The sequence below is a fragment of the Carcharhinus amblyrhynchos genome, chromosome 3, assembly GCF_965287045.1.
Source record: "Carcharhinus amblyrhynchos chromosome 3, sCarAmb.v2.hapA, whole genome shotgun sequence".
Classification (NCBI taxonomy): Eukaryota; Metazoa; Chordata; class Chondrichthyes; order Carcharhiniformes; family Carcharhinidae; genus Carcharhinus; species Carcharhinus amblyrhynchos.
Window position 1 is genome coordinate 92,473,339 of NC_137326.1, and position 20,822 is coordinate 92,494,160.

Sequence of the window (20,822 nt, forward strand, 5' to 3'; positions counted from 1 at the left end):
GTGTGTTGATTCAAAGAACAAGAAGAATATTACAGCACAGGAACAGGCCCATCGGCCTTCCAGACCTGTGTCAATCATCTTGTCCTATTTAGACCAACTGCTTATATCCCTTTATTCCCCATCGGTTCATGTGTCTTTTCAGATGAGTCTTAAATATCGCCTCAACCACTTGGCAGTGCATTCCAGGCCCCCACCACCCTATGTGTAAAAAACTTCCCCTCACATCTCCACTGAACCTTCCCCCGCTTTACCACCCCCCCCCCCCCCCCTGCCCCCCCACATCAGCCTCCGTCTTTCCAGGGAGGACAATCCCAGTTTATTCAAGCTCTCCTCATAGCTAATACCCTCCATACCAGGCAACATCCTGGTAAACCTTTTTTGTATTTTCTCCAAAGCCCCCACGTCCTTCTGGTAGTGTGGTGACCAGAATTGGACACAGTAGTCCAAATGTGGCCCAACGTTTCAATAACTGTAACATAATTTGCCAGCTTTTGTACTTGATGCCCCAGTGGTTAGCACTGCTGCCTCACAGCGCCAGGGACCCGGGTTTGATTCCCATCTCGGGTCACTGTGCATATCTCCCCGTGTCTGCGTGAGTTTCCTCCAGGTGCTCTGGATCCTCCCACAGTCTGAAAAACGTGCTGGCTAGATGCATTGGTCATGGTAAAATTCTTCCTCAGTGTACCCAAATGAGTGCTGGAGTGTGGCAACTAGGGGATTTTCATCATGATTTCATTGCAGTGTTAATGTAATCCTACTTATGCCATGAATAAATAAGCTTAAAAAAACTTAAATGGTCTTGCAAAAGTGAATGAAAAGCTATTTTATTAATTTATGTTATTTAATTTATTTGGATATTCCTAATGAAACCATGTTATTTTGACTTTGGATTTATTATTGTCACATGAGATACAGTGAAATATATTGTTTCTTCTGCACTACAGAGCCAAAACATACCATACATAAAGTACATAGGGGAGAAGGAAAGGAGAGAATGCAGAATATGGTGTTCCAGTCACAGATAGAATGTAGAGACAGATCAGCTTAATACAGCTTAAAGTCCATTCAAAAGTCTGATGGCAGCAGGGAAGAAGCTGTTCTTGAGTTGGTTGTACGTGATCTCAGACTTTTGTATCTTCTTCCCATCTTCAATTGTGCTTCATGTTTTTATAGCTAGATTGTGCACAATGGGAAATAGCAGAGCGCAGAGTGAGGGGTGAGAAAGAGTACGCCACAGGAATTTGTTTTTTTGCCCGCGTCAGCTCATTGTCTAAAGTTTAACTTTATGGGCTTGAGTAATGGATACAATGCAATGTTCTCATTATCTGTCACTTAGGGGCTACAGCTCACTCACTAACACCATTTTGCCTATGTAAGTATACCAACGAGAGTGTAGGTGGTGATTACTATTTGAATACTCGAGATGTATTGTGGTTAAAAAGACTGTTGAAATTGGAGATAAACCTTGCATGCCTCTCTTCCACATACATCGAACCATGGAAATTAGAAGCAAGCCATCCAGCCCTTCGGGCCTGCTTCACTATTCATTATGATCATGGCTGATCATCAAATTCAATATTCTCATTCCCCCCTTACCCCCACATCCCTTCATTCCTTTAGCTCCAAGAGCTATAGCTGATGTAGAAACATAGAAACTAATACAGAAACATAGAAACAAAAATCAACAGTAACACGTTGAGTGAGCTGTCAACATAGTTGTCCTGCTTTGATGCTGCTTTTATTCCACTAAGTCTACTCTAATCCACATTATTTTTTCACTTTAATTCAAATTCTTGATTGTTTTCATCTGATGTTCAGTCTAGAAATGATAACCACGATTCTCCCAAAGGTGCTGAATTGGCAGGAAAACTTCTAGATCACAACTGTTCTGTCAGATCAACTTCTCACCTGAATCTCCCCACTCTGTGCACTGCAGAGGTCCCAATCATGAATCTCATTAAAAACCCGTGGAATGGAGCCTATTCATGCCAGAGTCTGACAGTTCTGCAGCTCTGTGCGTGCATCGTGGCCCCGATCTGTCTGTCTCCCAGTTTGCTGGCCAGCTCAATCGCTGGCAAGCCTGGGACCCCTGCAGTGCTGACCTTCCAGCCCCCCACACAGCCCAATCGCAGCCCCCACAACAATTCCCAGGCCAGCCCTGACCCCCCCCTCCATCCCTGAGCACCCAGGGTCCAGCCCAATTCCCCCAGCAGTGCCGATCTGTCCACCCCACCCCCACCTCAGCAGACCCCACCCCTGCTGACTGCTCTCAGGGTCAGACCCCACTAGGAAGCAGGCCCTCCTGGCAGACCAACCCCCCAGTCCAATCCAATCGCTGCCCTTCCTCCATCCCAGACCAGTCCCAATGCAGAGTGGCAGCGGGACCTCCCACCTCCACCGATCACTCCGAGCCCTGCCCACAATAGGCCCCACCACCTTGGCACCAGTGAGCAGTGCAGAGGTGCCCCTTAGCCCTCACTACCCAACCCCCTGGGATTGCCCCCCACTTCATTCCGGTGGGTTTTTCTGCCAGTACCCCAAACGTGGGGAGCTACTTTAAACCCGCCGGAATGAAATACTCCTGGCGGGGTGGGAGATTCAATCAAGACCGGCAAGTTCCTGATAATTACATTTAAAATACATTTAAAACATGTTTAAAAAAAGATTCAAATGACTTACCTGTCTTCCGGCAGGTTTCCAGCATGGCCTGTCCTGCAACTGTTCTCCAGCTTTGGGAGATGTGCATGTATTCCTGACGAATGCGCAAATCCTGGAACAAGGCCAGCAATGAGCATCTCCCACCCTGACTTGTCAAAAAAACTGCAGGTCGGGATGGGAGAATCGCAGCCAATAAATCCAAAATCTTTGTTTATCAGTAGGAAATTCAAATAGTATGCATGATTGATTATAATCGAAAACCTTTGCATTACATTCACAACGTAAGATGGGCTTCATTAGCAATAATAGATCAGAAATAAACTTGCATTTTGGACAGTTGCGATAATCTTTTTGGTTGATTGGCACTTAATTAGGACAATGATGTAATGGTTTCTAAAGGTTTATGAAATAAGCTACAACATTTTTTTTAACTAAAGGCAGCTCAGTAAATGAAAGCTTCTGAAATAATAAATTGTTTCAGGACAAAAAAATCCTCTTGGCTGTAATAATTTTTTTTTCATTCTGTTGTATCTGTGTTTCTATTCATTGTAAAAGCATTTTAGCAGCATTGCTCTGTGTTAAGCAGCTTCAAGCTACACAAAGTAAATTTCCTTTCTTTTTAAATGGTGAAAGTATAAGCACATTAAAGTAATTACAGCTAATTGCTCAACCTTTCACCCCAGTAATAGAAAGAATAGTGAGAACTGCCTGCCTGTGATGAAAGTCATGCTTTATTCCATCAGACTCAACCATATTGTACAATAGGGAAACTGCTCAGTTCTCCTCTTTGGAATTCTAAAGAAAACACTGTTTCTTATTTCAAATTTCACATTCTTTGATGCTGAATCAGAGTTTTCTACTTTGAACTATTGCTAAAATACTAAATCAAAACAATTTGCTAAGTGTCTATTGCAAACTAAGTATTACAAACAGAAATTATGATCGATATTTTTGACTGTCTCTGATTTTCAAATGTCCAACAACTTTGATCCTCTATAAGGCCATAAGACATAAGAGCAGAAGCAAGCCATTTGGTCCATCGAGATATGTGGATATAAATTGTCCCATTGGTAAGAAGCAGCATGGTTTCATGAAGGGAACGTCATGTTTGACTAATTTGCTGGAATTCTTTGAAAACATTACATGTGCAGTGGACAATGGGGAACCTGTGGATGTAGTGTATCTGAATTTCCAGAAGGTATTTGACAAGATGCCACACCAAAGACGACTATACAAGATAAAGGTGCACGATGTTACGGGTAATGTATTAGCATGGATAGAGGATTGGTTAACTAACAGAAAGCAAAGAATGGGGGTAAATGGGTATTTTTCTGGTTGGCAATCATTGATTAGTGGTGTGCCTCAGGGATCAGTCTTGGAACAGAATTGTTTACGATTTACATAGATGATTTGGAATTGGGGACCAAATGTAGAGTGTCAAAATTCGCAAATGACATTAAGATGGATGGAAGAGCAAAGTGTGCAGAAAACGCTGAAAGTCTGCAAAGGGATACAGATAGTTTAAGTGAGTGTGTGAGGGTCTGGCAGATGGAGTACAATGTTGGTAAATGTGAGGTCATCCATTTTGGTAGGAATAACAGCAAAATGGACTATTATTTAAATGGTAAAAAATTGCAGCATGCTGCTGTGCAGAGGGACCTGGGTGTCCTTGTGCAGGAATCTCAAGGAGTTGGTTTGAAAGTGCAGCAGGTAATTAAGAAGGCAAATGGAATTTTGTCCTTCATTGCTGGAAGGATGGAGTTTAAAAGCAGCGAGGTTATGTTGCAGCTGTGTAAGGTGCTGGTGAGGCTACACCTGGAGTACTGTGTACAGTTTTTGTCTCCTTACTTGAGAAAGGATATACTGGCAATGGAGGGGGTGCAGAGGAGATTCACTAAGTTGATTCCAGAGTTGAAAGGGTTGGCTTATGAGGAGAGATTGAGTAGATTAGAGCTATACTCATTAGAATTCAGAAGAATATGGGAGATCTTATAGAAACATATAAGATTAAGAAAACGACAGATAAGATAGAAGCAGGGAAGTTGTTTCCACTGGCAGGTGAAACTAGAACTAGGAGGCATAGCCTCAAAATAAGGGGAAGCAGATTTAGGACTGAGTTGAGGAGGAACTTCTTCATACAAAGGGTTGTGAATCTGTGGAATTCCCTGCTCAGTGAAGCAATTGAGGCTACATCATTGAATGTTTTTAATTTTTGAACAGTAAAGGAATTAAGGGTTATGGTGGGCGGGCAGATAAGTGGAGCTGAGTCCACAAAAGGATCTTATTGAATGATGGAACAGGTTCGAGGGGCTTGATGGCCTACTCCTGCTCCTAGTTCTTATGTTCTTATGAGTCAGTCCCACTATTCAATGAGATTATGACTGATCTGATATGATAATCTTCAACTTCACTTTCTCATCTTAACCCCGTAACCGTTGATATCCTTGCTGATTAAAAATCTGTTTATCTCAGCTTTGAACATACTCAGCCTTGACAATCCTCTGCAGTAAAGAATTCCACAAATCCACTACCTGCTGAGAGAAGAAATTCCCCCTCATCTCTGTTAAATGATTGATGCTCTTACTCTGAGGTTACGCCCTCTGGTCCTAGACTCTCCCACAAGGGGACTTGACAGGATTACTGGTTGACTGCTGTATGATGCACAACTTCACCACCAGTTGGACAAGGAATGGGGAGGAGAACATAAGAACATAGGAACATAAGAAGTAGGAGCAGAAGTAGGCCATCTAGCCCTTCAAGCCTGCCCCACCATTCAATAAGATCATGGCTGATCTGAAGTGGATCAGTTCCACTTTCCCGCTTTCTCCTCATAACCCTTAATTCCCCTGTCTATCAGAAACCTAATAGGAGGACAAAGAGAAAGAGAAAAGTTGGAGGCACAGTAGCACAGTGGTTAGCATTATTGCCTCACAGCGCCAGGAACCCAGCGTCAGTTCCGACTTTGGATGACTGGCTGTGTGGAGTTTGCACATTTTCTCCATGTCTGTGTGGGTTTCTCTCGTTTCCTCCCATGTCCAAAGATTTCAGGTTAGATGGATTAGGCATGCTAAATTGCCCCTTAATGTACAAAGCTGTGTAGGCCTGGTGGATTAGCCAATGTAAATGCATGGAGTTACAAGAATAGAGTGGGGATGTGCCTGGGTAAGATGCTTTTTTGGGGGGCTGGTGCAGATTTGATGGACCAAATGGCTTCCTTCTGCACTGTAGGAATTCTATGGAATCTTTGGAGGATATAACATAAATAGCCGATCCTGGCTGAGCTATTTGTTGAACAATGGTACCAATAACTGCAATACAACTTCTCACGTTACCAACTATCCGTCATCTTCCCTTCTGTCTCTTAATGAGATGACAGTGCAGCAATAAAAACCAGAACAAAACAAACATTCTAAACCAGAATTATGAATGGAATCATGCCATACTGTATACAAACATTAACTATTCACCCTTATGCACTCCTTTACCAACTGTCTTCTATGCGTCTTTGCTTGACTTGGTGCTCTTACACAATGCTAACCCAATGACTGCAGTTTGGCTGGTTAAAGACTGCTGAAAGAAACTGTTGATGGCCTTTGAGGATGACCTTGAGCATCCATGATCTGAGAAGACTTGACTTTTGACTGTGCTATATCTGCATAGACATCAGTAGCCTGTGCTGACAGGCAACAGAGAAAAGACTGACAGAGAACGGTTTCTGGTACCTGTTCAGTCACAATGCAGCTTCCCTTTATGAGGTACATGCTTGCTTTAAAAAATGCTGGTAAGCTTGAACTGGTACCAGTCTCTCAACTCTTTCAATCCCTTGGTAAAACATGCAGCCACTGAACAGTATGGTTAGTGGTGGCTGAATGTTGTAATTATGTTATTAGAAGGGACCAGGAAGTTGGTGTGCTGACTGTGTCAGAAGCAACTTGCGCTGGTTAATCTCGCATTGCGATCCTTGCACCTATTTTCAGCGGCTATCAAATATAGGCTCTTTTATTTAAGCCACAAAGTAATAATTCTTTGCAGAACTTTGCAGTTCTGATCTTTAGAATGATAGTTCATTGAACTGATTATAATCGTAGTTTATTTTGTTTTTGTGAGTTAGCACATCATTGAGCCATGACATTATTCATTTTTTTGGAGCAAATGTTGATAAACTAGACGGGTAAAATTAATGCCCAAATGAAGACATGTAAATTGACATTGTTCATACAATCTGTTCTGTTTTGTACATTTTAATGAAGATTAACTGGAAGGCTGAAGCGCTTAAAGTAGGGAGATATATTTCACCTGAAAAATCTCTCTGTTACGAGCAGACATATTGCTAATGTTTCTGTCCTTCAGGTTCTGAAGCTTTCTCCTTCATCACAGCTGTGCTCAAAAAAGCACTCTTTGGCCCTATCACCCTTGCAAACTAGTGCTCCATCAGCAACCCCACCCCCTCCCCTCTCCCTCCCTCACCCCCCACCCCACACAGCCCTTGCCCTTTCCTCTCAAAAGCCTTTGAACGTGATTTTGCCTCAGAATTTGTGCCCATTTTTCCTGGAACTTTACATTCCAATCAGGTTCTGCCTTGGCCACAGTATCAAAAGAGCTTTTTTTTTCAAATTCAAAGTCACAAATGTCATTGTATATCACTGTAACAGAGATAAGCTATCCCTCCTTGTCCTTCTCAAATTATGCACTGCCTTTGAAATGGTTGTCCACGCCATCATTTGCCAACTCAGATGTCTAGCTTTGTAACTTGTTAAACAAACATGTCTTCAAGCAAATCCTGCAAAAATTTGCATATCTGACTTCAACTACTTGAACCCATCTGAACTGCAATCCAAGAGTAGAAAAAGACTTCTTTCTTTATTGGGCCCGCAATGACTCATCATCTACAACAAGCCAAAAACATGAATTATTAACTCTTCTTTCAGTTCAACACTCCAACAGCTATCCACTGTCTCCCAGCTGAGTGGAACTGCATGTATTTGCTCCAACAGTGACAACACATCAAAAATACTTCATTGGCTGTAAAACACGCAAGCTATCCTGAGGACAAGAGAGTGCTCGATAAGTGCAAGTCTTAGTTTTTCACTGGTACTGTTCTTTTCTATCTACTCATGGTCAGTGAATTACCCTGCAATGACTCTTTTCCTGCACCCACATTGTTACCTCTGGTATTTCCCAAGGATTTGTCCTTTGCCCTCTCCTATTTCTCATCTGCATACGCAGAAATTTATTTCAACTAAATATCAGAAAAATTATTGTCATTGGCCCCTGCTCCAAACTTTCTATTCTCTGGCTACCGACTCTATCCCTTCCCTAATAACGGAGGATGAACAGACTATTCACAATGTCAGTGTCATATTTGACCCTGAAGTGAGCTTCCAACCACACAATCACTAAGATAGCCTATTTCTATCTTTGACACAATGCCTCAGTTTATCTGTTTCTGAAACCCTCGTGCATGCTTTTGTTAACCTCTAGCCTTGACAATTCCAATGACCTCCTGGCTGGCCTATTCTATTCTATTCTCACACTCTACCCTCCATGAATTTGAGATCATACAAAACTCTGCTGCCAACATCATAACTGGCAACAAGTCCCTGTTCCCCCATTTCCACAGTATTCACTGACCACTGGTCAATTTAAAACTGAACTTTAGAATTCCCATCTTTGTTTTCAAATCCCCTCATGGCCACACCACTCTATCGTTGTAATCTCCAGCCCCTCAACTCTCTGAGAGCTCTGTGCTCCTCTAATTCTTGTCTCTGGAGCATTCCCAATTTTAATTGTACCACCTTTAGCACGTGTGCCCTCAGATGTCCAGGCCCTAATCTTTGAAATTCCCTTTTCCCTCTCCAAGGGAGAGGTTTGCACATTCTCCCTGTATCTCTGTGAGTTTCCTCCAATTGTTCTGGTTATCTCCCCACTTGATAGATGTGCAAGTTAGGTTGATTGGCCATGCTAAATTGCCCCTTAATGTCCTAAGAAGTGTAGGTTAGAGGGAATTAGTGGGGTAAATATGTGGGTTATTTGGATGGGGCCTGGGAAAAATGCTCTATCAGAGAATCAATGCGTATTCTACAGGCCAAATGACCTCCTTCTGTTCTGTGAGGATTGCATGCATGTAATATCACCTTAAGTTGTTCTATATTAAATTTTGCTTTATAATGTTCCTGTGAAACACCTTGCAATGACTTAATACATTAAAAGTATTATACAAATACAATTTGCTATGGTTGTGACCTCATCAGATACACAGTATGATCCACATTATTGGATTTCAGAAACCATTTTTGTACATTACAAAAATAGGTCATATTTACATTCAGAAAGCATAGGCTTTACAGTGGTAATTCTGCCAACTATTGCCTCACACATGTCATGAGTTTGCTTCAAACAATTGAGGGTATTCTATGTTTAGATAAATACATTTGTGCACTGTGGCTTGCCATATTCATGTGCCCTCTGATACCATGATATGTAAATAAATGCTTTTGGGGATGTGAGTAAGGACAGATTAAATTGTACAAGACTAGAAATTATTGATATGTCACTATTTTCTTTATGGGGTAACATGTAAATGACAATGCATACAATTTTGTTTGCTGAAAAGTTTGTACTTGAATAAATATCTTTTTGCACTGTGGCTTGCCATATTTCTGCGATGCCTGATTTCACAGAAATCATAGAAACCCTACAGTACAGAAAGAGGCCATTTGGCCCATCGAGTCTGCACCAACCACAATCCCACCCAGGCCCTACCCCATATCTCTACATATTTTACCCACTAATCCCTCTAACCTACACATCTCAGGACACTACAGGGCAATTTCAGCATGGCCAATCAACCTAACCTGCACATTTTTGGATTGTGGGAGGAAACCGGAGCAAACCTACGCAGACACAGGGAGAATGTGCAAGCTCCACACAGACAGTGACCCAAGCTGGGAACCGAACCCAGGTCCCCGGAGGTGTGAAGCAGCAGTGCTAACCACTGTGCTACCGTGCCACCCATGATGTGGAAATAAAGGCTTCTGGAAAGTAGGTATTTTCTTGTTCATCCTTCAAGGTGAGGATAACCAAGTTCATTATTTGGAGTGCTCGGTAGGGTTCTGATGGCTAATCCACCTACCCTACACATCATCAGACACTAAGCAGCAATTTAGCACAGCCAAAACACCTAACCTGCACATCTTTGGCCTGTTTATATCATTAAATTACAGTTAAATATTTAGCTTTGATTTATAACTTATGCCACTGTTTAAGAAGGGAGGGAGGCAGCAGACGGGCAATTATAGGCCAGTTAGCCTGACATCAGTCATTGGCAAGATTTTAGAGTCCATTATTAAAGATGAGGTCAGAGAGTACTTGGAAGTGCATGACAAAATAGGACTGAGTCAGCACAGCTTTGTCAAGGCGAGGTCATGTCTCTGACAAATCAGTTAGAGTTCTTTGAGTAGGTAACAGGAAGTTACATAAAGAAGAACCAGTGGATGTGATTTATTTAGATTTCCAGAAGGCTTTTGACAAGGTGTCGCATAGCAAATAAGTTAAGTATCCATGCTGTTAAGGAAAAGATCCTGGCATGGATAGAGGATTGACTGACTGGCAGAAGGCAGAAAACGAGGATACAAAGATAAGCAGAGAAACAGGTAGTATTGAGGAAGCAGGGACTGCAGAAGGACTTGGACAGGTTAGGAGAGTGGGCAAAGAAGTGACAGATGGAATACAACCTGGGAAAGTGTGACTTTATGCACTTTGAAAGAGGAATGGAGGCATAGACTATTTTCTAAATGGGAAAATGCTTAGAAAATCAGAAACGCAAAGGGACTTGGGAGTCATTGTTCAAATCCTCTTAAGGTCAACGTGCAGGTTCAGTCAGCAGTTAGGAAGGCAAATGCAATGTTAGCATTCATGTTGAGAGGGCTAGAATACAAGAGCAGGGATATACTCCTGAGCCTGTATAAGGGTCTGGTCAGACCCCATTTGGAGTACTGTGAGCAGTTCCAGACCCCATATCTAGGGGAGGATATATTGGCCATGGAAACAGACCAGAGGAAGTTCACAAGAATGATCTCTGGAATGAAGAGTTTATCGTATGAGGAACAGTTGAGGACTCTAGGTCTGTACTTGTTGAAGTTTCGAAGATGAGGGGGGATCTTACTGAAACTTATAGGGCTATTACGAGGCTTGGATAGAGTAGATGTGGACAGGATGTTTCCACTAGTAGGAAAAACTAGAACCAGAGGGCACAATCGCAGTCTAAAGGGATGATCCTTTAAAAGATAGATGAGGATGAATTTCTTTAGCCAGAGAGTGGCAAATCTGTGGAAGTCTTTGCCGCAGAAGGTTGTAAAGGCCCGGTCATTGAGTGTCTTTAAAACAGAGATAGATAGGTTCTTAATTAATAAGGAGTTATGGGGAAAAGGCCCAGAGAATTGGATGAGAAAAATAGTCATGATTGAATGGTGGAACAGACTCAATAGACCGAGTAGCGTAATTCTGCTCCTAGGTCTTATAAAATCACAACAATTTGCCTGAGAGTTACTCATCTTGACTTCAGATAACTTCTCATAATACACAAATTGCAAATTGTCATGGCAGCTGATTCAAATTTCCCCTTGGGATTTGGGCATCCTGGCACTTACCATCGGCCATATCGTAACACATGTCACTGATATACAGCCCAATTCTTGCACACTTGGAGTATTGAGGGCAGGATTCTTGCTCAACTTGCAGTTTGGTGGACAGACTTACTCTATTTTCACACTGATGTTTAGAATCTGCTGAAGGCTACACTTGCTTTGACAGTTCTTGCATGTGTCCCATCATCAGTAAAGACAGTTCAAGACAATGTGCAGCCGAGCAAAGTGAACTTACCCACTATTGAAAAGTTCTGGAAATGGGCTAAAACTTTGGACTCACGGTTGGGCTTTCTGAATCAGGCTGATGCTTTACTTCAGTTTTCCTTTTTTTGATCATAAGGCCAAAGGTGCCACCTGCATTGGAGAACAAGTCAATGATACATGTCACTTCTAGCTCTGAACTGCTACTAGCACACAATCATCAACAAACAGGAAATCATGAAGTTTGTCCTTGAAAACGTTAGGCTTTGCACAGACTCGTCTCAGTTAAGTAGTTTCAGTTCATACAATAATCTGATTTTGATGCCAGACTCGCCATCATGAAAGACATCAGAAACGTGGGGAAAACATGCTGAAGAGGATAGCTGCTCACATGTAGCCCTGCTTTACACACCACATGGAACAGAATATTCCTACCCTATCTCCAACACCTATTTGAGTCTGGCTCCAAGCCCACAATAGGACTTTGCAGAGTTATGCATGCATCTAAACAGTGGTTGAAACCTGATAAATGTGTAATTTGAGAAACAGTTTGCTGGGTTAAATGACTTGATTGTTTATTGCTACATTTCTCTTAAATCTGTAGCAGTTGTGAATGATGCAACTGACATTTCCTGGAACTTCTTTTTCTCTCTTGTTGTGTGACCTATATATTGTGTAGTTCATCACCAAGGAAACCAATCCCATTCTACAAAGCAACCCATGCAGTGTGATGATGTGATAAAAAGGGTTATTTTAACATAGGAGGTGATTTTGACACATCAATATGAATAGGGTCAGAGTGACAGAAGTGAAAATAATGGAATGGAAAGGAAAATATCAAAAGGCTGATACCTTTCTTCCCAGCCTAATTGTCCTTTCTGTGCTTTGGAGTATTTGGAGCATTTTTACGGATTCCATTTTATTTCTTTATCTTCAGTCGACCTGACTATATTTCTTCACATTATTGTTTCATTTCCAGGGCTAAGTAACACTATACTTCTTAACCATGCCCTTTAAAATAGGTTATGCTTGTATAATCTTCATACTATAATGCTTAGCAGGGGTCAGTTTAGCTCAGTTAGCTGGACAGCTAGTTGGTGACATAGATGGACACCAACAGTGTTGGTTCAGTTCCCATACCAGCTGAGGTTATACTTGAAGACCCTGCCTTCTCAACCTTGCCTGAGGTCTGATGATCCTCAGGTTAAAATCACCATCAGTCCCATTGAGGCAGAAAGTAGCCTATGGTCATCTGGGATTGCGGCAACATTACCATTATCGTAATGCTTTCACCCAGACTTAAGAGAATAAGAACATAAGAAATAGGAGCAGGAGTAGGCCATCTAGCCCTTCGAGCCTGCCCCGCCATTCAATAAGATCATGGCTGATCTGTCGTGGCTCAGTTCTACATTCCCACCCTCTCCCCATAACCCTTAATCCCCTTGCTTATCAAAAACCCATCAACCCGCATCTTAAAAATATTTAGCGAGGCAGCCTCCACCACTTCAACGGGCAGAGAATTCCAGAGATTCACCACCCTTTGAGTGAAGAAGTTCCTCCTCAACTCCGTTCTAAACCGCCCCCCCTTTATCTTGAGGCTGTGCCCTCTAGTCCTACTGTCCTTTCTGAGTGGGAAGATGTCTCTCCACCTCTATCCTATCCATCCCATTCATCATCTTATACGTCTCAATGAGATCTCCCCTCATTCTTCTAAACTCTAACGAGTACAAGCCTAGTTTATTCAGCCTCTCCTCATAGCTCAACCCCCTCAACTCCAGTATCAGCCTAGTAAACCTCCTCTGCACTCCCTCCAAGGCCAAAATATCCTTGTGTAAGTGCGGCGACCAAAACTGCACACAGTACTCCAGCTGCGGCCTCACCAATGCCCTATACAGCTGCAGCAAGACTTCCCTACTTTTATATTCAATCCCCCTCACTATGAAGGCCAGCATCCCATTCGCCTTCCTGACCACCTGCTGCACCTGCAGGCTGGGTTTTTGCGACTCATGCATAAGGACCCCGAGGTCCCTCTGCACCGTCGCCTGCTGCAGTTTTTCGCCACGTAAGTAATAGTCCTTCCTACCATTATTCCTACCAAAGTGGACCACCTCGCACTTGCCAACATTAAATTCCATTTGCCAGTTCCTGGCCCATTCGCCCAGCCTATCTCGATCCTTCTGCAGACTCTCCACACCCTCCACGCAATTTGCCGTTCCACCAATCTTGGTGTCATCAGCAAATTTCGACACCATACACTCGGTTCCCTCTTCCAGATCATCTATATAATACGTGAAGTCATTTCCATTTTAATATGTGTGTTTTGTCTGATATGTAAATTAAGTAATCCTGCTTCTTCTTATGCAGTGGTTTCCTGCATGGCAAAGTATAATTAATATTAAAAATGCCTGGAAGTGACTGACCAACTTCAATGGAGCAGTTAATAACTTCTGGCACACATAACAGTAAACATTGAAATCAGGTAAGGTTTATTTATTATTGTCACAAGTGGGCTTACATTAACACTGCAATGAAGTTAATGTAAAAATCCCCTAGTTGCCACACTCTGGCACCTATTTGGGTACATTGAGGGAAAATTTAACATAGCCAATGCATTTAACTAGCACATCTTTTGGATGTTAAATTATTAAACAGGTTTAAGGACAAATATTTTCCACAAAATGTTGACTCCCTCTTTTTAACTCCTTAACTACTTTACTGCAAAGCTCACTTTGAACACCAACAATAATTCAAAAATGAAGATATGAGGAATAGTGAATGATTTTGGAAGATGCGGAAATTAACCTTTCCACTGAGAGTTTTCACGTGATTTGTTAACTTTAATGCATGTATCAATGCACCAGGAATATGGAAGTAACGCCAGTGTTTTGCATCTCCACCCAAGATTAGCCAACTCTCTTGTCCAAGGTCAGTTACATTACACATTATTTTGTCCTGATTCTCACTGACTTGCAAAATCAATTGATCTGTGATTGAATGCCCTAGGTTGCACACATATCCTTATTGAGTTAATTGTTCAATCATTTCTTAGATAGTCTTACACAAAGGATAGGGCAACCAATGCTGAATCCCATATAAAATGTAAAACACAAATCTGACTTTCTTGCACCCATTTCCGTATGTGTAAAAGTTGCAACATGGTTTAATTTAGGAGGCTAATCTCTTGCGTTTTTGAGTATGATCTGATCAGAATTTTATATGCTGTGCTCATATTTTAATTAAAGTTTAATTTAAATTTCACTCTCATTCTAGCCTTGCCTCCAGAATCCCAGACTGTTATAAAAGATTAATACTCGCCTTGGCTCACTGATGGAAGAAAATCTTAATGATTGATATAAATCAAACAAACAATTTTGATCAGATTATAATATCCAGAATGATAAACTAATATTGGAGACTAATTCAAAAAGTTTTTTTTTACATTTGCAATGTTTACAAATGGTTTTTGGACATTCATTGCAGCTATTGTAATTACAGTTTCAGTATACAAGTAGAATATTGCAACAAGAAAATTTAGCAGATACCACCTGGAAACATTGTGAATTGTTTGTGAACAGAATGGTTGCTTCTAAATTTCAGACAGGAATCCTTTTCTCTTTTGCTAAATTAGTTAGGAGGTGCATGGGAGCTATGAGGAAGCATGGAGGGTTACGGGGTTAAGAGGGGATTGGAAGGGGGATAGAAGGATGAGGAGTGAGGGTTAGGGGTCATAAGAACAATGTGGAGAGCTGGGTCAACATTGTCCAGAAATGAGGCAAGCCTTCTAATCAATCCACCTCGTCACCCAGGCTCCTCTACACTGCCTCAGAGTTTCCTTGGGAGGTGCAGACATGAGCCCTGCCTGAAAAAGACTCAAGGAGATGAAAGAGATGATGGGTTCAGGTCACAATGCCCCAACTCACTTTTCCCGAATCTGAGATGAAAATCCATCCCATTGAATAAGTCTATATGCAGCTCATGTTATATGTTGTTTTACATAGTCCGTGACACATCTTGGAACATTAAAGAGACAACATAAATATAAGTTATTGTTGTTAAAAGGGAGTATAATGATCTGTTGCAGATTTGATTAGGAATATTCATTTTTTTTATTGCATGGGCATGTCTAATGATGTATCCCACTTATCATAATATTGTTGCTGTCCTTTTTTAGGATACCAGTTTTAGAAATGTTAGAAAATACAAAAACAAAATCTACATTAAGTCTTAACACACATGCAAATGCTGCCAGTTCTCTAAAATGAAACAAGTTACTATTTGCAGGTAGCCTTAAAATGAAGGGTCTGTTGCATTTCTGTTTGACATCAAAACATTCTATGAAGAACTGAATAGATGAAAAGTAACTAAGAAAGGAACAGTGAGATGTAAGGACTGACAATCGCAATAGATTTTCCTCTTCCTAAGCTAATTTAGCCAATGAGTCTCCTTTCTTTTACATGGTTCTTGTTCAACCCTGATTGATGGGGAGTTTGCTTTATGAACCTAGTATTTGAAGTTCCCCTTTTTGAATTGGAATACGTAACCTATCTGTTGCTCCTTACTCATTATCATTTCAAAGCCCAGGTAGGAGGACAGAGCAATCAATTTATACAGCAAAAACTAACATTACGCAGCACAAATTTGCTGCTAAAAGCCCTTTTAATTTTCTTTGCAGTTTATCATTTTTCATAACTTTGATGTTGACTGCTCCTTTTATCTAATCTTCTCCAAGTTTAAAGCAATATTGATGCAAAGCCTGGTTTACTGAAATGGCAAAAAATATCAAGGCAGTGATGGAAAACATTTTCACTACACCTCATATATATTGTCTTTTCCTTGGACCATATTGATTTGTGGTGTTATTGCATAAAGAAAATACAAGAATGAATTAGCCTTCCTACACTTCTTATTAACATTGCAGAAATAATACAAGAATTTCTATGATATGTTATTATGAAGCATTACTTAACTGTGGCAAATTATTGTTCAAGAAACAAAATGGAATCTGGTAATATTAAAAGAAATTAGTTATTAAATCCAAGTTATTCTGTAGCTAACTGGTTTCAGCCTGGAATATCATGTATGGCTTACAGATTAATGTTATACTGGTGATCAACCACTCTGAATATTTGTGTATGGATGTTTATGCAGCATTAGTCAGCTAATTTGAATATTAGTCGATAATCTGGGAGTATATCCATTCTACTGACACTAAAAACATTGAATCATACACATTGATAAAGCAGCCAAGACACAACATCAGCCTAGACCTGTACTGAGTCAAGGGGACTCAGGTAATGCAAACTCCTAGGGAAGATTATCATACTGATTTGGCATTAATTCACAAAGGATTCAGTTTAGATTCTGACAACTGTGTTGCACTGTAGCTCTCACATTGGTGAGTATCGATGCAGCTTTACATTTATTCTTCCAGTTCATTGAACATTGCAATGTTTTCTGCTTGAGCCCACATAAACTGATTCATCTTCAAATTGATGGAGCGGTGAGAAAAAGACTCCTCACTCTTTCTGGAAGTTTCTGCCAAACACCAATTAATGCTATTGTTAAAGCCAAGCATTCACAATCCCAAGCAGTTTTGGATGTTCAACAGAACATTGGGGTGGCACTGTGGCACAGTGGTTAGCACCGCTGCCTCACAGCACCAGGACCCTAGTTCGATTTCCGGCTTTCATCACTGTCTGAGAGGAGTCTGCACATTCACCCCGTGTCTGCGTGGGTTTCCTCTGGGTGCTCCGATTTTCTCCCACACTCCAAAGATGTACGGGTTAGGTGGATTGGTCAATTGCTCAATTGACCCTAGTGTCAGGCAGTTAGTAGGGTAAATGAGTAGGGTTATGGAGATTGTGATAGGTGCAGATTTGATGGGCTGAATGACCTCCTTCTGCACTGTAGGTTTTCTATGATTCTATGAGACTAAAGTGACAGGATATCATGTAAGCGTTTTGAACTACAGACTAAATCCAAGAAACCATCCATTTCTTTTTGGGATCCATAAGTGTTGCAAAGTGCTGAGTTCCAATGACTGGTGACCAAGGACATAGACTAATGGCAGTTTAATTAAGTACTCTGAGCAGCTCTTATATGCTGTAAATCTGTCCATCCTCTGGGCAGAATTCCTTTGTTCTGACATATGACCTTTAAGTAGTCTATCATCCTGGCATCACATGACCACTCATCTTAGCTATTTAAATTGGGGCCACCATTGGTACTGAGATGTAACAGCGTCCAAGAACAATCACTGGGTGCAAACTACCTTACAATACAAATTGAATAGGCTAGTAACGCGTAACTATTTACATTAGGACATGGATTAGGCTACCACAGCTGGTGCATAGACCACCATGTCTGCTCTCTCCCTTTTATTTAAGAACATAAGAACATAAGAACATAAGAAATAGGAGCAGGAGTAGGCCATCTGGCCCTTCGAGCCTGCCCCGCCATTCAATAAGATCATGGCTGATCTGTCGTGGCTCAGTTCCACTTTCCCGCCCTCTCCCCATAACCCTTAATCCCCTCTCTTATCAAAAACCCATCAACCCGCTTCTTAAAAATATTTAGCGAGGCAGCCTCCACCACTTCAACGGGCAGAGAATTCCAGAGATTCACCACCCTTTGAGTGAAGAAGTTCCTCCTCAACTCCGTTCTGAACCGCCCCCCCTTTATCTTGAGGCTGTGCCCCCTAGTCCTACTGTCTTTTTTGAGCGGGAAGAGTCTTTCCACCTCTATCCTATCCATCCCATTCATCATCTTATACGTCTCAATGAGATCTCCCCTCATTCTTCTAAACTCTAACGAGTACAAGCCTAGTTTATTCAGCCTCTCCTCATAGCTCAACCCCCTCAACTCCGGTATCAGCCTAGTAAACCTCCTCTGCACTCCCTCCAAGGCCAAAATATCCTTGCGCAGGTGCGGCGCCCAAAACTGCACACAGTACTCCAGCTGCGGCCTCACCAATGCCCTATACAGCTGCAGCAAGACCTCCCTACTTTTATATTCAATCCCCCTCGCTATGAAGGCCAGCATCCCATTCGCCTTCCTGACCACCTGCTGCACCTGCAGGCTGGGTTTTTGCGACTCATGCACAAGGACCCCGAGGTCCCTCTGCACCGTCGCCTGCTGCAGTTTTTTGCCACGTAAGTAATAGTCCTTCCTACCATTCTTCCTACCAAAGTGGACCACCTCACACTTGCCAACATTAAATTCCATTTGCCATTTCCTGGCCCATTCGCCCAGCCTATCTAGATCCTTCTGCAGACTCTCCACACCCTCCGCACAATTTGCCTTTCCCCCAATCTTGGTGTGTCATCATATTTAGAAGATGAAGGCCAGTTGTAGACTAATACATGACATAGTGCTAGAACATTGTATTTGGTTTTGTCATATGCCCTGTGCATATGATGTGGAGATGCCAGCATTGGACTGGGGTGGGTGAAATAGAAATCTCACAACATCAGTTTAGAGTCCAACTGGATTATTTGGAAACACAAGCTTTTGGAGCGCTGCTCCTTCATCAGGTGAGTGTCACTGACTTCCTACTGAGCATATCATTATGCCAACTGGCTGTGCTGGAGATACTCTTGGCCTGGTGTCCCCAGTGGGAATGACCTCAGGCATTTTTTCAATGTACCCACTGGTACAGAGGGTCTGTATTGTCAGCTGGTTGGCTGGTGCTGGTTCTAAACCTGCAGCAGGTGATACTGGTTTTGTACTTAGTGGGCAGCATCCGAGGCTACTACATAGCTATTTGGCTATGGGGCATGGCTGTGTACCACCGCTAATTTGTTGTGGCTATGTGTGGTCTGGATCCTGACCATCTGATCAGTAGTTAAAGGGCCAAGTCTGTAGACATTACAATCATAGTACCTTTTCCCTCTCAGTCAGCATTCCATATGGGCAGCACTCACATTAGTTTCGATAGTCATGTACAAGAGAGCCTTGTCAATGGGGATTGTGATCCTGGTGTGTCTGGAGAACAGTCACCATGCCAATGAGAGCAGATGCCTTAGCACATTTTGCAGGCTGAGGAGTGCAGCATAGTAATTTGTGTGATCTCCAGCACATTTCTCTAGTAGATGCTTCACTGAACTGCCCATTACATCAGACCACTGAACTCTGGATACAGGGGGCTGACCATGATGTGCTCAAAGACCCATGTGTATGCAAAGTTCCTAAACTCACTGGAGACAAACTGGTGAACACTGTCTGTCATCAACTCTTGAGGGATGCCGTGTGTGGCAAAATATCTCTTGAGCTTATTTTTTATGTCTGGCAGGTGGCCAAGTTCAAACCACCTAGAGTATGAGCCCATTAGAACCAAGTGTAGTTTGCAATTCCATTCAAAATGCTGGTCACTGTAAATGACTATGGGAGATCTGGGACTTCATGTAGCTGCAGTAGCTCTTTAGCTTGATGTGACTTAAGTGTATTGCATGATGCAGACCTGGATGCTTCCTTCTCCATGTCAGCATACATGGGGGGCCGGAATAGGTAGTTCATTTGCCCTGTATTGAGTTGCTTCTAATCCTGGATGCCCTGATAGAGTTTCTGAGTGTAGCATTGCTGGGTATAGGGCAGTAGTGATGATGAATCACTGGCCATGCAGTATCATGATGTGGAGATGCCGGCATTGGAGTGGGGTAAGCCCAGTAAGAAGTCTCACAACTGTGTCTTTATATGCCCTAATTCTGAACAAGACTCCCACTTCCTGATGAAGGGGCAGCGCTCCAGAAGCTTGTGGCTTGTGCTACCAAATAAACCTGTTAGACTTTAACCTGGTGTTGTGAGACTTCTTACTGTGCAGTATCAGTCCAGGACTGCATAATCCAGCATAACAACACCCTTGAAAATATGTTACAGTTACCATTTATATACATGTGAGACTTCTAGAAATATTGGATATCCTAAGAGTTATCAAAAAGTTGTCTTCTATTGCTTTCAATACCAGTAATAACAATTGTAAAGGATTAAACATACATTTAAAAAAACAAAATTTTACTTACAAATTGCTCAGGAGTGATATTGCAATGTGCTACTGTCTTGCGATTTATGGTCAATCTACTTTGGTAGCTGTGAAGTATGTATGATCAGGTTAGCCACTGAAGGGTAAAACTGCAACAGAATAGAAAGGTACTCAGTCATGTAAGTAAGTTTGTCTTGATCAATGCAATAATTAAAATTATTTTATCATTTGAATAAACAAAGTTGTTCCGAATAGGCTTATAGAATGGGATTTTACTCAGTTCGGTTAACGTTGATTAACTTGAATAGGTTAAGCAAGCTGTTTCACACTGTGGCTAGGCA